At 36.8% G+C, this 11926-nt stretch overlaps 1 long non-coding RNA gene and 1 other non-coding gene across 2 annotated transcripts; both read right to left on the bottom strand.

Moving 5' to 3' along the window:
• Positions 1-6223: 6223 nt before the first annotated feature.
• LOC149238090 (uncharacterized) lies at positions 6224-6951 on the bottom strand. Its single transcript, XR_016245340.1, has 2 exons — positions 6781-6951; positions 6224-6739 (listed from the first exon to the last, which is right to left on the bottom strand). It is a non-coding gene; the product is annotated as an uncharacterized LOC149238090 (long non-coding RNA).
• On the bottom strand, positions 6800-6959 carry LOC149238089 (U1 spliceosomal RNA). Its single transcript, XR_016246840.1, has one exon. It is a non-coding gene; the product is annotated as a U1 spliceosomal RNA (small nuclear RNA).
• Positions 6960-11926: the final 4967 nt, after the last annotated feature.

Genomic DNA, 11926 nt, shown 5'->3' with positions numbered 1-11926 from the left:
ATTATCCAACCATAGCAAATGTAGAAGAAAAGAGGTAAAAGTAAGCAAGTTTGTTCTCCACAAGTTCTAGTAATCATTCCAAATGAGAAGTGCTTCTCTTATTTATATGAGACATCTAGCACCCTTCTCATTAAAATAATATAAATATGCATTTATCTCATTACAATCCCTAAAGATAAGGCCATAATACATAAAATATCCATGACACAAGAGTGGACGAGTCAAAAGACCTCCAAAATTGTTCTCAAAATGAAGTAAAAGTGTGCAAATGCTATAGCATCTTCCATAAATGCATGTTCAAAGTCACATGTGTGGCACATGGTCTCCCAAGAGTGGACGACTATCTCAAATTATGTCCAAAAGGCATGTGTAGGGACTCCAAAGTGAAATGTTCTCTCCAAAGGGTGCAACATTTAATCTTCCAAGTGCAACATCATCCTCAAAAGGTGGCACATCCTCACCCAAAGGATGCAATGACCCCAAAAGCAACGGAACATCCTCCAAGAGAAGTGGGACAGCATCTTTCAAGTGTGTAAGTACTCTCTCAATGCTCTCCAAAGGGACAAGACTCAATCCAAATCATATCCATGCTATGTACGTTGTCCAAAGTGAAAGTGGCCCAAATGTAGACATCAATCTGGAGGCATGTACACAAGTCCAATGCAACAAAAAAAGTGAATCACGTCAAATGTAAATGCCATTAGGTAGATCACATTGAGCATCGTCTTCTAACTTCACAATAACCCAAATCCCATATAACTTTCCATGCTTAGATATGGTGGGGGCACCAATAACCCTTATTACATGTTTCAACACCCAAGAAGAGAAGTATTTCTTGAGAAAGCCCATCAAGAAGTTAGTGTAGTGATAGATGGTATGTTTTGGGATATTATTTCATGAATTGTATTACATAGTTATGTTAGGTTAATTAAGATACTTATCCACACGCATGCCCCTATCGAGGGAGCATTTATGCATTGAATTACCCTTTCCTCGACATTGTTTCTTACTACCCCTTTACTTGCCTTTTTCCTTTTTCTTTTTCTTTCCCTTTTTTTTTTTAATTTCATTTCATTGAGACCACCTTTTTAATGTATATGCATTTCATCACATGGGACATGAGATAATTTTATTTAGCCCTTTTTAATTATGCATTTCATTGCATAATACTTTGGGTAATAGCCTCATGGCAAGGGGGCATTGCTCAAGCATTGCTTTGGCTTTGACACTTCCTTAATATCTCTCATTTTTCTTTTGCAATTTTGACCATTACATCTTGCTCTTTCCTTCTTTTTTAAATTTAATTGCATAAACCTTAAACTTATGGCTCCTCCTCATGGAACAATTTAGCACAGACCTTTAGATGGTATGGTTTTGGGGAGATAACTTCATAAATTATGTTGCATAGTCATGCTAGGTTGCTTAAGATATGTGTCCACATGGGTACCGTTGTTGAGGGAGCTCCTATGCATTGAGTTACCATTTCCCAAACATTGATTTTTACTACCCCTTGTCTTTTTATTTTTCTTTTTCTTTGTGTTTCCCTTTTTTTATTTCATTTCATTGAGTCCCCATTTTATATGTATATGTATTTCATACATGGGACTTGAGAAATATATATATATATATATATATATATATATATATATATATATATATATATATATATATATATTCCTTTTTAGGTATGCATTTCATTGCATAGGACTTGCGATAATGCCCTCATAGGGAGGAGCCATTGCTCTAGCTTTGCTTTGGCTGTTGACATTTCCTTAATATCTCTTCATTTTTCTTTTGTATTTTGATCTTCGCATCTTACTCTTTCATTCTTTTTGTTCTTAATTTAGATGCATCAACTTCAAGCTTTTAGCTCCTCCTCATGGAATTATGAGTCACAAATCTTTATGTGACATATGACAACCAATCATGAGTGGGATAATGGAAATCAAGAAAGATTGAAAGTGTGAAGTATGGATTGGAATAGGGGTATGCTACCACTTACAAAACCCCCAATGGTACAACTCAACCCAAGAGTGATAACACATGATATGGGCATGCTATACTTTTCAAGGCTCCTAGTAGTACAACTCAACCCAGAGTGACAACACTTCTCTGGAAGACGATGATGACCGCCAAAGCGAAACAAGGAAAAAGGCACAAATATAGAACATCATAATCCATCATCTATTGACTCAACCAATGGCCATTACATTTCAAATACATAAAACATTAACACTTAATATGAAGCAATGAAGAAATGCCCCTCATGTACGTCAAGCACCATAATTATCAATGTGAGCTGAGCAAAATGTGGAAAACATCATTCGTTAATTGTCTCTGGAAAACCATGGATGTCATTTATGAAACTGATGTATGTGATACAAGTAGGGGTAGCAAATACAAGTATGGCAGAGCTTAAAATTGTTAATATACAAGTAGGGCAGACCTTAAAATTGTTAATATACAAGTAGGGCAGACCTTACCCCTTTTTTAGCAATGTTCCACCAAGACTCCGGGACGGGGAGATGCAGGTGCGGGGAGACGCACAAGGGGGACATGTGGGAGTACCCTCAAATTTTAGGGAAATTTAGGGGGGACGGGGGGACGTCGAGGTATATAACTTTTTTTAATATATATATATATATATATATATATATATATATATATATATATTTCAAATTCATATTCAATAATGAAAGCATAAATACAATGATACATACACAATTGAATTAAGTAATGAAATACATTGATCCATACTCATCATCCTTACTAATACATACATGATTCATCCATAGACCATGAGATTCAATAATGAAATACTTTGATACATATTCATCATTCACCATTCTAGAATCTACATTGATTTAAAAGTTAAATTCATCATTCATCACTCTAGATTCTAAATTGATTTAAAATTAAAATTGATCATTCATCATTCTAGAATCTAATTAGTACTAAGCAAAATAGACTATAATAGATACTGAAATCTAAAGACTGGAATAGTAAATTGATATAACTAAACTCAAAAACAGTGGAGTGATGAGTCTAAAAGTCACTCTAAAGTACACAGAGGGCTTGGTGCTCTTGATTAAATACTAATTCCATACCCTTGTACATGATAAAATGCAATGGAAACATTGCAATCCATCGAATCCTGAATTCCTGAAAAATTGTTAAGTCTGCTGGATTTTGAGTGAGATCTAAAATTCTACTTTCTCCATATGAAATCCAATGAGGTCGAAACCACTCTCAAACATCCTGAGTCATTTCATGGTAATGTTAAAAATTTAAGTAAAAGGATGAAAATGAAAGATAAAGGAGAATGCCACTTTTACTTTAAGAATTTAACATTACCATGAATTGCATAGCATTAGTAGGCAATATGATCAAATACTAGGTTTCCCCTGTCATTAATCATTGTTTACAAGCCAATTTAAGGGGGGACGCATAGCCCATTTTGAGGGGGGGACGCCTGGCGTCCCCCTTGCGTCTCCCCGCGTCTCCCCAAAAGGGGGACGTGGAGAAATGTTTCCCTAGACGTCCCCCCATCCCGGGTGCGTGGGGTGCGAGGGGTGTGCACACCTGACCCTGGGGGACGCGTCCCCGTGGAACACTGTTTTTTAGTATATGACAGTGGCTGATTTGCTTATCCTTTTCAGGTTTGAAGTGCCACATATTCATGTCAAGCAAGGTGATTCTCCTCATATTTCCTGGTTAGACCTAAACCAAGTGAATCATGACCAAATTGTCTTCCTTGATTAGGGCGCTGAAATGACGGTGTGTATCTTTCATGTCTGCCTAGAAATGATTTGTCATAGAGGAGAAAAGGTTAGAGTAAATCGCTTTTGCTGAGTACTTATCTCCTCTTCCAAAATAACACAGTTTTATCCAAAATATCATAAGGCAATTCTTGGAAAAGCGAATCTCAAAACAACTCAAATATAAGGGTGTGATTCCCTATTCAACTATGAAATCATCCATGATAACAGCGCCTTGAATGAGGTTAATATTAGACTTCAAAACACCTGGAATATATCCTTCATCAAAGTTCACAGATTAAGGTTGAATAGGGCAGTGGACCAACAAAAGTTCTTAATAAAGCAAGGTGGAATTTGCTGTCTTATAGCACCCTCTCTTTAGCTTAATCGAACTGGAACTATGCATGGTAATCCAAGAATGGCATTATATTTCGCACAGCAGCTGATATCATCAGGACATAAATTCTTCGAAGATGAGGCTCACATAACAATTTAATTCTGCTGTCTATCTTCTCCGAAGTCTGTCTGCTTACATGTTGCACCTGACATAGACATGAAGGGAAGCTTAATCCTATAAAAAAAATCTAGTATTGTATGTCCCCTTAGTTTTTATCTGGAAGTGTCTCAGCAGGGAACTGTGTGAGGTTGATCTACAATTTCTGCAAAGCTCCCTGTTCGTAACCATTTCAGACTTGTGTGGACTGATCTCAACCTCACAAGTTTCATGACCAGAACCCTCCACAAAATTCTCCTCTTTAAAAAGTTAAAATTTAATATATAATTGTTGTTGCGGGAACTATCATGCTGGTACTTTCATTCTCATTGGTTTTCCAGGACATATTTCTATATTCTAGTCTTAACATTCTAACAAATCAATCATAGCTTCTTCGACCAAGCATAAATCAGGACGATAGACATCAAGTGAACAAGTCCATGCAAAGTGAAATGTAGCACTAAAGATCATATCATCCAAGCACCGTGATGCGATAGAGCTTGCATTACAAGAAACCAAAGAAATCAACCCAGAGCATCAACCACGTGATCCATGAAAGAGGACCACTATGCTCATCAATCCCCAAGAAAGCCATGGAAAATCATCACAAGAGAGACTATCCTAAAGAAAAAACAAGTTTGTTTATCTGTAGTCCGTCAACATCCCTGCAAGTTACCCCTGAAATGTGCATTTACCACTCGTGTGCATATGAGGGGCAACAGTGACCATAAATGGTTTGGTTGTTGGCTTCATGTTAGCTGTTATTACAAATTTGTAAGACATGCAGAAAGGACCAGATTCTCCAAATCGAAGCCATAGGAGGTTGAAAGCATGTAGGTTTCTGAAAAGAAGCGATGTCTCCATTGATGCCGATTTGAATTAATTAGAATAGGGTCAAGTTCAAACCATGAACATCAACGCCATCCAATTTTGCTTAATTATATTAGTCCTTATATTAATCTATGCATGGTCTATGAAGAGAATGTGAATATTTGCGACAAGATGCCTTTTTTGAGAGGTTGTAGAGACCTATACAAGAATTATATCAGCATGCTTGAGCCCTTTGAAGTGACAATAAAACTTTACGAGACTTGTTTCTCATGGTAGGATTTTTCCTAAAAAAGGAAAATCGTACACTTTTATTTCATTGAAATTGAAATAAAAGTAGAACAAATTCAAAACATAAAATTATGTAAGGTCCTACCGATTATAACAACATCGAATTCAGAACATGTTTCTGCAAGCATGCTAAGGGCATCAACTTTTCTGTAATCACTAAATGTCCCTCGAACTTCATTTTTCTATAACATCAACTTTTCCTGTAATCACTAAATGTCCTTCGAACTTTTTCTCTAGAGGGTCAAGCACAAGTCCATCATAATTCAGTGGTCACTTTTTTTCTAGAAGGTCAAGCACAAGCCCATCAGTGGTCAATTCAGATCAACCATCAGTAAGTACAGCCATCAGTGGTCAATTCAGATCAACCATCAGTGAGTACAGCCATTATTCGTGTGATTTCAAACAGATTATAAATTCAGTAGTCAAACATCAATTCCTGTAATCACTAAATGTCCTTCGAACTTTTTTTCTAGAGGGTCAAGCGCAAGTCCATCATAATTTAGTGGTCACTTTTTTTTCTAGATGGTCGAGCACAAGTCCATCATAATTCAGTGGTCAATTCAGATCAACCATAAGTGAGTACAGCCATTATTCGTGTGATTTCAAACAGATTATAAATTCAGTAATCAAACATCAATTAGCACAGATGTGATTTCAAACACAATCACATTATAAATTGATATAAAAAAACAGTGACCCTATGCTCATTCCACAACCAAAGGCCCAACCATTCACAGAAAAGGTCCATGAGAGAGATAAAACCCTTGGGGTGCTAGATATTAACAATAATATAAAACCAAAATAAATTAAAAACAGGATGCACTTTCGACGTGCATATGAAGATCACAGAACATGCTTTTAAAGTTACGTACTCCATTGAGAAAGATCAAGTCAGGCTACAGATGCAAAATACTTAATGAATGAAAAAGATGAATAAAAAATATGAATCATATCTTCAATGACAGGGTTTGAACACAAATTATCAACAACGGAGTTCGAAAAACAACAGTCCCTCGACATTTCGAGTGTGAGAATGAAGTCACATCCCCATCGAATGTGAGAATGTAGTGTCACATCCCCATCGAATGTGAGAGTGTGAGAATGAAGTCACATCCCCATCGAATGTGAGAATGTAGTGTCACATCCCCATCGAATGTGAGAATGTAGTGTCACATCCCCATCGAATGTGAAAATGTGAGAATATAGTTTGAATTTATCTGTAACGTATCCTCACAACAACATAACAACTTCCCTGCTCTCAGCTAATAATCGTCTATAAAATGATCCATCCAACTCGGCCTAGCATATGTAAAGTAAAGTAAAAACAACTACCACGAAGCTGTCTAACGTGTAAAAGAACAAATTCAATCTGGACCAGGACGAATCAAAAAAATCAGTTATAATACACACCTAATTTGATATGTTTCGGTTGGAGGCCGCGCGAACGCGAGCCTCCGCTGCCACAAATTATGACATGCACTCTCCTCAGTGGGAGATGCTAGGTAAACCCCCCTCCCAAGTGCAATGGAAGTGGTCTTCCTAGGCCATCGACCTTCTTGATCATCGATTGACCCCGCCCAGGTAAGTATGTTTTCCTCTTTCCAATTTTCCCCTTTTATACCCACCCTTCCCTATCTTTTCCGCCACCGTTTGCATGTGGGATGAAACCACATTGTTTCTTTCAACTATCTTAATATAAAGTTGATGTACAATTATTATTTTCACTTTACAAACAAAATTTTATATACATATAAAAATAAAATGCAGTGTGGAAGTGATAAGAATGAATAAAACCTAGTGACTTGTATATTCCTAGATGGCTATCAAGAAAATAAAACCAAAATTTTCAAAAGTTGTTCATTGTTTCCAGAGTTAATGGTTGCAATGTGAGTCTTAATTACTATGTTTATGCTTCTACATTGTATGATTTGTTGTAGGAATGAAGATTTGAAGTTTTCTAACATCCAATAGTTCACAAGTTAGAGACATTGTCATCACTTTTCTAATACTTAGAATGAATCATCAACGTTTGTTAATGTAGATTGTGCAATTGATGTAGACCATAGTTAATGTGCATAACACTAGTGATTCAAATGCTTGCATAAGGGGGAGGCAGGAGTGGGAGGAACATTGTTCAGCCCCAAAGGAAGAATTGTGTCGCAATATACTTGGGGACTTGGTCTCGTGACCAATAACCACGCTCAGTACCCTGCTCTATGGAAGGGTTTGGAACTAGCTCTTGCAAAGAAAATATTCAAACTAATGGGTTTTGTTGACTTAATCTTTGTTATTCGACAAATGATCAAGGCCAAGAAGGTGCCAAGTTTAGACCACCCTCCCATTACCAAAAGAACTATCCTAATCGCCTCTCAGTTCGAGTAGTTGGAGTTTTTTCACGTGTATAGGCATTAAATTCGATGGTCGATGCTTTGGCAAAGAAAGGATCAACATCGGGACAAAGGCAGAATAGAGTTGGATCAAAGTTTTATTAATTTTCTCCCCATCCCTTAATTATGATCAGAATCCCATGATGCATTAGCTTCGTTAAAAAGTAGGTGTGAGGCCATCTACCTCTTGCTCAGCTTGGCCTTTGGCTTGAATGCAAAGAATGAAGGGCATTTGGAACCTCAATGCTCCTTCTTGATGTCTAATGCTCCTCAACAAGTGGTGCGTCAACATAATTTTACCTAGTACAGGGTTGTATGTGTATTTAATTTGTCTTTGGTGGGAGTTAGTGTGGATCGCCTCGACCATGGAGACTCATTCAATGTGCAGTGGGATGGAGTTAATTTTGTTGTCTTGATGTACCCATCAACTGTCTATTTTTTGTCTTTATGTGGATCATGGTCAAGCTTTGGAATTTTTGCTTCAGTCAAGCTCGTGGTAGGGTCTCAGCATTGGTTATTCAAAGAAACAATTGGCCTTCATGAACTATCGCGTGTTGTTGATTCATGTTGGTTTTGGTGCAAGGATAAAACTTGTTTGTGCATTGGCTCGTTGGGTGCAGTTGCTCTCTACTAAAATGGCATAACCTCTATCGGTTTCAGAGAATTTCAAATCCAATATGTTGCTTGACAAGTTATTGAATTAGGTCAAAACATTGTTGGTAACAATGCAACAACTGGAAGATATGGTAGAAAGATAAAAGCAATCATTTTAAATCTTCTTGGAAGCCAAGTTAACCTGACAACATAGAATTCTGGTGCAATTCCTGAATGGTTTGCGCATGGAGGTTAATTCTTTCAGTGCTTGGGCCTCTGCTTTGGAAAACTTCAAGCCTGACGGCACTCAACTCGACTTGGGGGTGTTGAATCTAACACCACTCTAGCAAGGCAAAAGACTTTCCACTCATGGGGGTCTAGTACTTTTGGCCTTGGCCTTTGCTGAAGGATGGGTCCATTGTTTAAATATGTTATTTTTGTAGGATTTTTATACAATTTTGAATATCTATGTTGCTTTGTAAATATCTTTTAATACTTAGTACTTTTTGTTGAATTACCAATAGAAATGTATTCAGTGTAGGAAGGAAATGCATCCCTAGAAATGGAAATCATATTTTGTGGACTGATGAACACTTCTTTAAAAAAAATTAAAAAATTGTAAGGGTTTTGGCCCATAAACCAATCTTTATTAATATAAAACCCTTACTTGTTCCTTTTAAATAAAAAATAAAAAATTGCTTGTACAAGATTGCCCATTGGTAGAAGCACTTCAAATTATATTCTATAAGCAACATTTAATTGTACTTTGTTGGTGAATGGATGAATATACTTAAATCTATTTTGATAGAGAATGTAACAACATTAATTTAACACACTTTGTAGACTAAATAGTCAAATCATTGTGGTGAGGAGGTCTCTTGTCCCACCAACAAGGGGGGGCCTTGTCTCACTAACAAGGGGTATCATACTATTATGCATAGATATGTCCATTTGTCTAGTTAATTTATCAATTAAATTAGAGCATCATCATACATATCCGTGTGTTGGTGGTGGCATTGACGCTTCAAGTAATAATGGAGAAGTTACTTTATCAATAAGCAAAGTAACTTTGGAGTTGTCTACATTAGTGAAAACTATCAAAGATGATGAGCATTGTAATTTAATTTGGTTACCTTGATACATTATTTTTCATGCAATGAAGGTGATGTTTTTGAGAATTTGGGGCAACATGAAAGATGTTGGGCGAGTCATATTATGGAATAAGGGTTGGCTTTTTACAAGCTAAAGTATCTAAAAAGAGTGTCTTTATATGTTTCCCATGAAATGTGTACAACAAATTTTTGTTGGGTGTGGAACTTGATTATCTTCTTTATTCATAGGTATCAACGCATTGGACCCCATTCCATTATTTGCACTGCAAGTGGGGTCCGGGGGGGGCGCCCTTGAAGCTAAAAATAGATGTAAAATTGCCTTGTAAAATGTTGTAATTTCATAGTCAATCTGGGTCATTCATTAGGCGGAAATCTGGTGGTAGAAGTTATGTTTAATTTAGGGTTTTTTGCCCTAGAAGGCAACCCCTCGCTATATATGAGGGAATTGTATTGTGTCTATGTAGATGTGTATTTTGAGCGACAAAGAGAGAGGAGATTGTGTGAGAGTGAAGAGGGAATTACAACGGATATGTTGTAGGTTGTATCGCTTCATTTTGCTGGATAATATAAAATGAAGGACTAGTTGTTTCTCCGTGGACGTAGCCCAAATTGGGTGAACCACATATATCTGTGTCTCTCTTGTTTTATGCATTTTTTATGTTTATATTTCTACAATATATTTTGTGTTCCATTGCTCTGTACTATATAATTTTCTAACAATTTTGGAAGGTTATTAGAGACAGTTTTAAGCTCTAGTGTCAAATACATAAAGCATAGTTTCTAGGACTAATTTAATGTTTCTTTTGCGTTCATGAAGAGTGTTCTCTTTAAAGATAGATATAGAATGTTTATTATATTTTACACACACATGCATGGACAACAATACACATGAATGAGAATGAGTGGTTTGGTTTATTAGATGATGTGTCGTCTCATTACATAGTAGGAGAAAGGAGTACATTGCATAACTCCTACCTACCTAACTATTAACAACCACTTTAATGAAGGGGTGGCAAGAGTGGGAGGTGTTATCATATGCCCTAATGAAAAAATAGAGACACAATACTCTTGGGAGTTGGGAATGGCATCCAACAATCAAGTTGAATATTTTGCGCTTTGGTAGGGATTAGAAATAGATTTGGCAAAAAAAATCACCAAAATAACAGTACAAGGAGATTCAATTATTGTTATACGTAAGAAGTGGAAAGCCAAAGGATTACAAAGTGCAACTTCTCCTTCCATCCTGCAAAGGATCCTTTTGCAAATAAGGAATTTTGCAAAAATTGAATTCTATCATGTGTATAGACAAATGAATACAATGGAAGACTCTGTGGGCAATAAAAGTTTAATATTGGAACAAGGGAAACTAGAAGTGGATCATGGGATGTTAAACAACTCACCCATTCCATGACTAATGAAACTATTATTATGGCTTACATAAAGAAATTAATGGCCTTCAAAGTCGAATAATTGATTAGAGTTACAAGGCATATCTCATCTGCACACCTCTCTCTTCAAGCATGTGGGTTGCAACTCAAAAGTCTATGTGGATTAATAAGGATGGGAGTCTCTCATTAATGTTTCAGCCACACAACTCGAAAGGAATGAACCCTTGTCTAAATCACACAACCATCTGGTGTTCCAAGGCAATGAAATAAGAGAACAAGTAGCATCAAGCTTTAATGCGACACATATGGAATTCGTTATGCCGCATCCTTGCTTATGTATTCATTGTTATGAAGACTAGTGTTAATTCTCTTATTCCTCTGTATCATGTAACTGACATTATGCGGCGTTTCTCGATACTCAATCATGAGTATGGTAAATTCACTCTATAATAACTTTGAGAGGCGTCTAAGGAGAAAGTGTTATTATATTTTGTGTTGTGTGGTATTCTAGTATTGCACTGCATTCCTACTAAGTGTTCAAAGTTGTGAATAGAGGTGGCCACCACTCATGGAAGCTTGATTCGTGAAGCACTATAGTTCAATAATGGCGAATTTGGGATACCAACCTTAGGAGGATGAACATGTTAAAACTAATATACTAATAGCACAGAATCGGTCGAAGGATTGTTGCACACCCTCCAATAGAAGAACACATGGAGGAGCAGGAGGGAAAATCATATCGACTTCTCATGGATACTAAGCATGAATTAATGTAGGGGAAATTGGAACAGTTTATGTTGGAAGTTTGAACCAAGCTAACGAGTTTGGACATCAAGGTGGTAAATCTTGAGGAGAATGAGAGTGGTGGTGATTTGTTCAGTGTGGGAGTGGTTGGTACCAATGGAGAACCTAACAAGAAGAAGCCCAGGCACACTGGGGAGATCGAAACAATGGGATGAGGATGCAAATACAATTGCATGGAGAGGCTAGCATACCAGGAGTCTTCTTTGACAAATAACCATGCCACATTTTTGAATTTTTATGCTATGTAGATTTAGAATGTTTCTAGGAGTTT

The sequence above is a fragment of the Pinus tabuliformis genome, chromosome 8 (genome assembly GCF_031772625.1).
Source record: "Pinus tabuliformis cultivar Carrire ecotype Pingquan chromosome 8, CPIR1, whole genome shotgun sequence".
Classification (NCBI taxonomy): Eukaryota; Viridiplantae; Streptophyta; class Pinopsida; order Pinales; family Pinaceae; genus Pinus; species Pinus tabuliformis.
The sequence above is the reverse complement of the archived record's forward strand: the minus strand, read 5'-3'. Positions and strand labels throughout refer to the sequence as shown.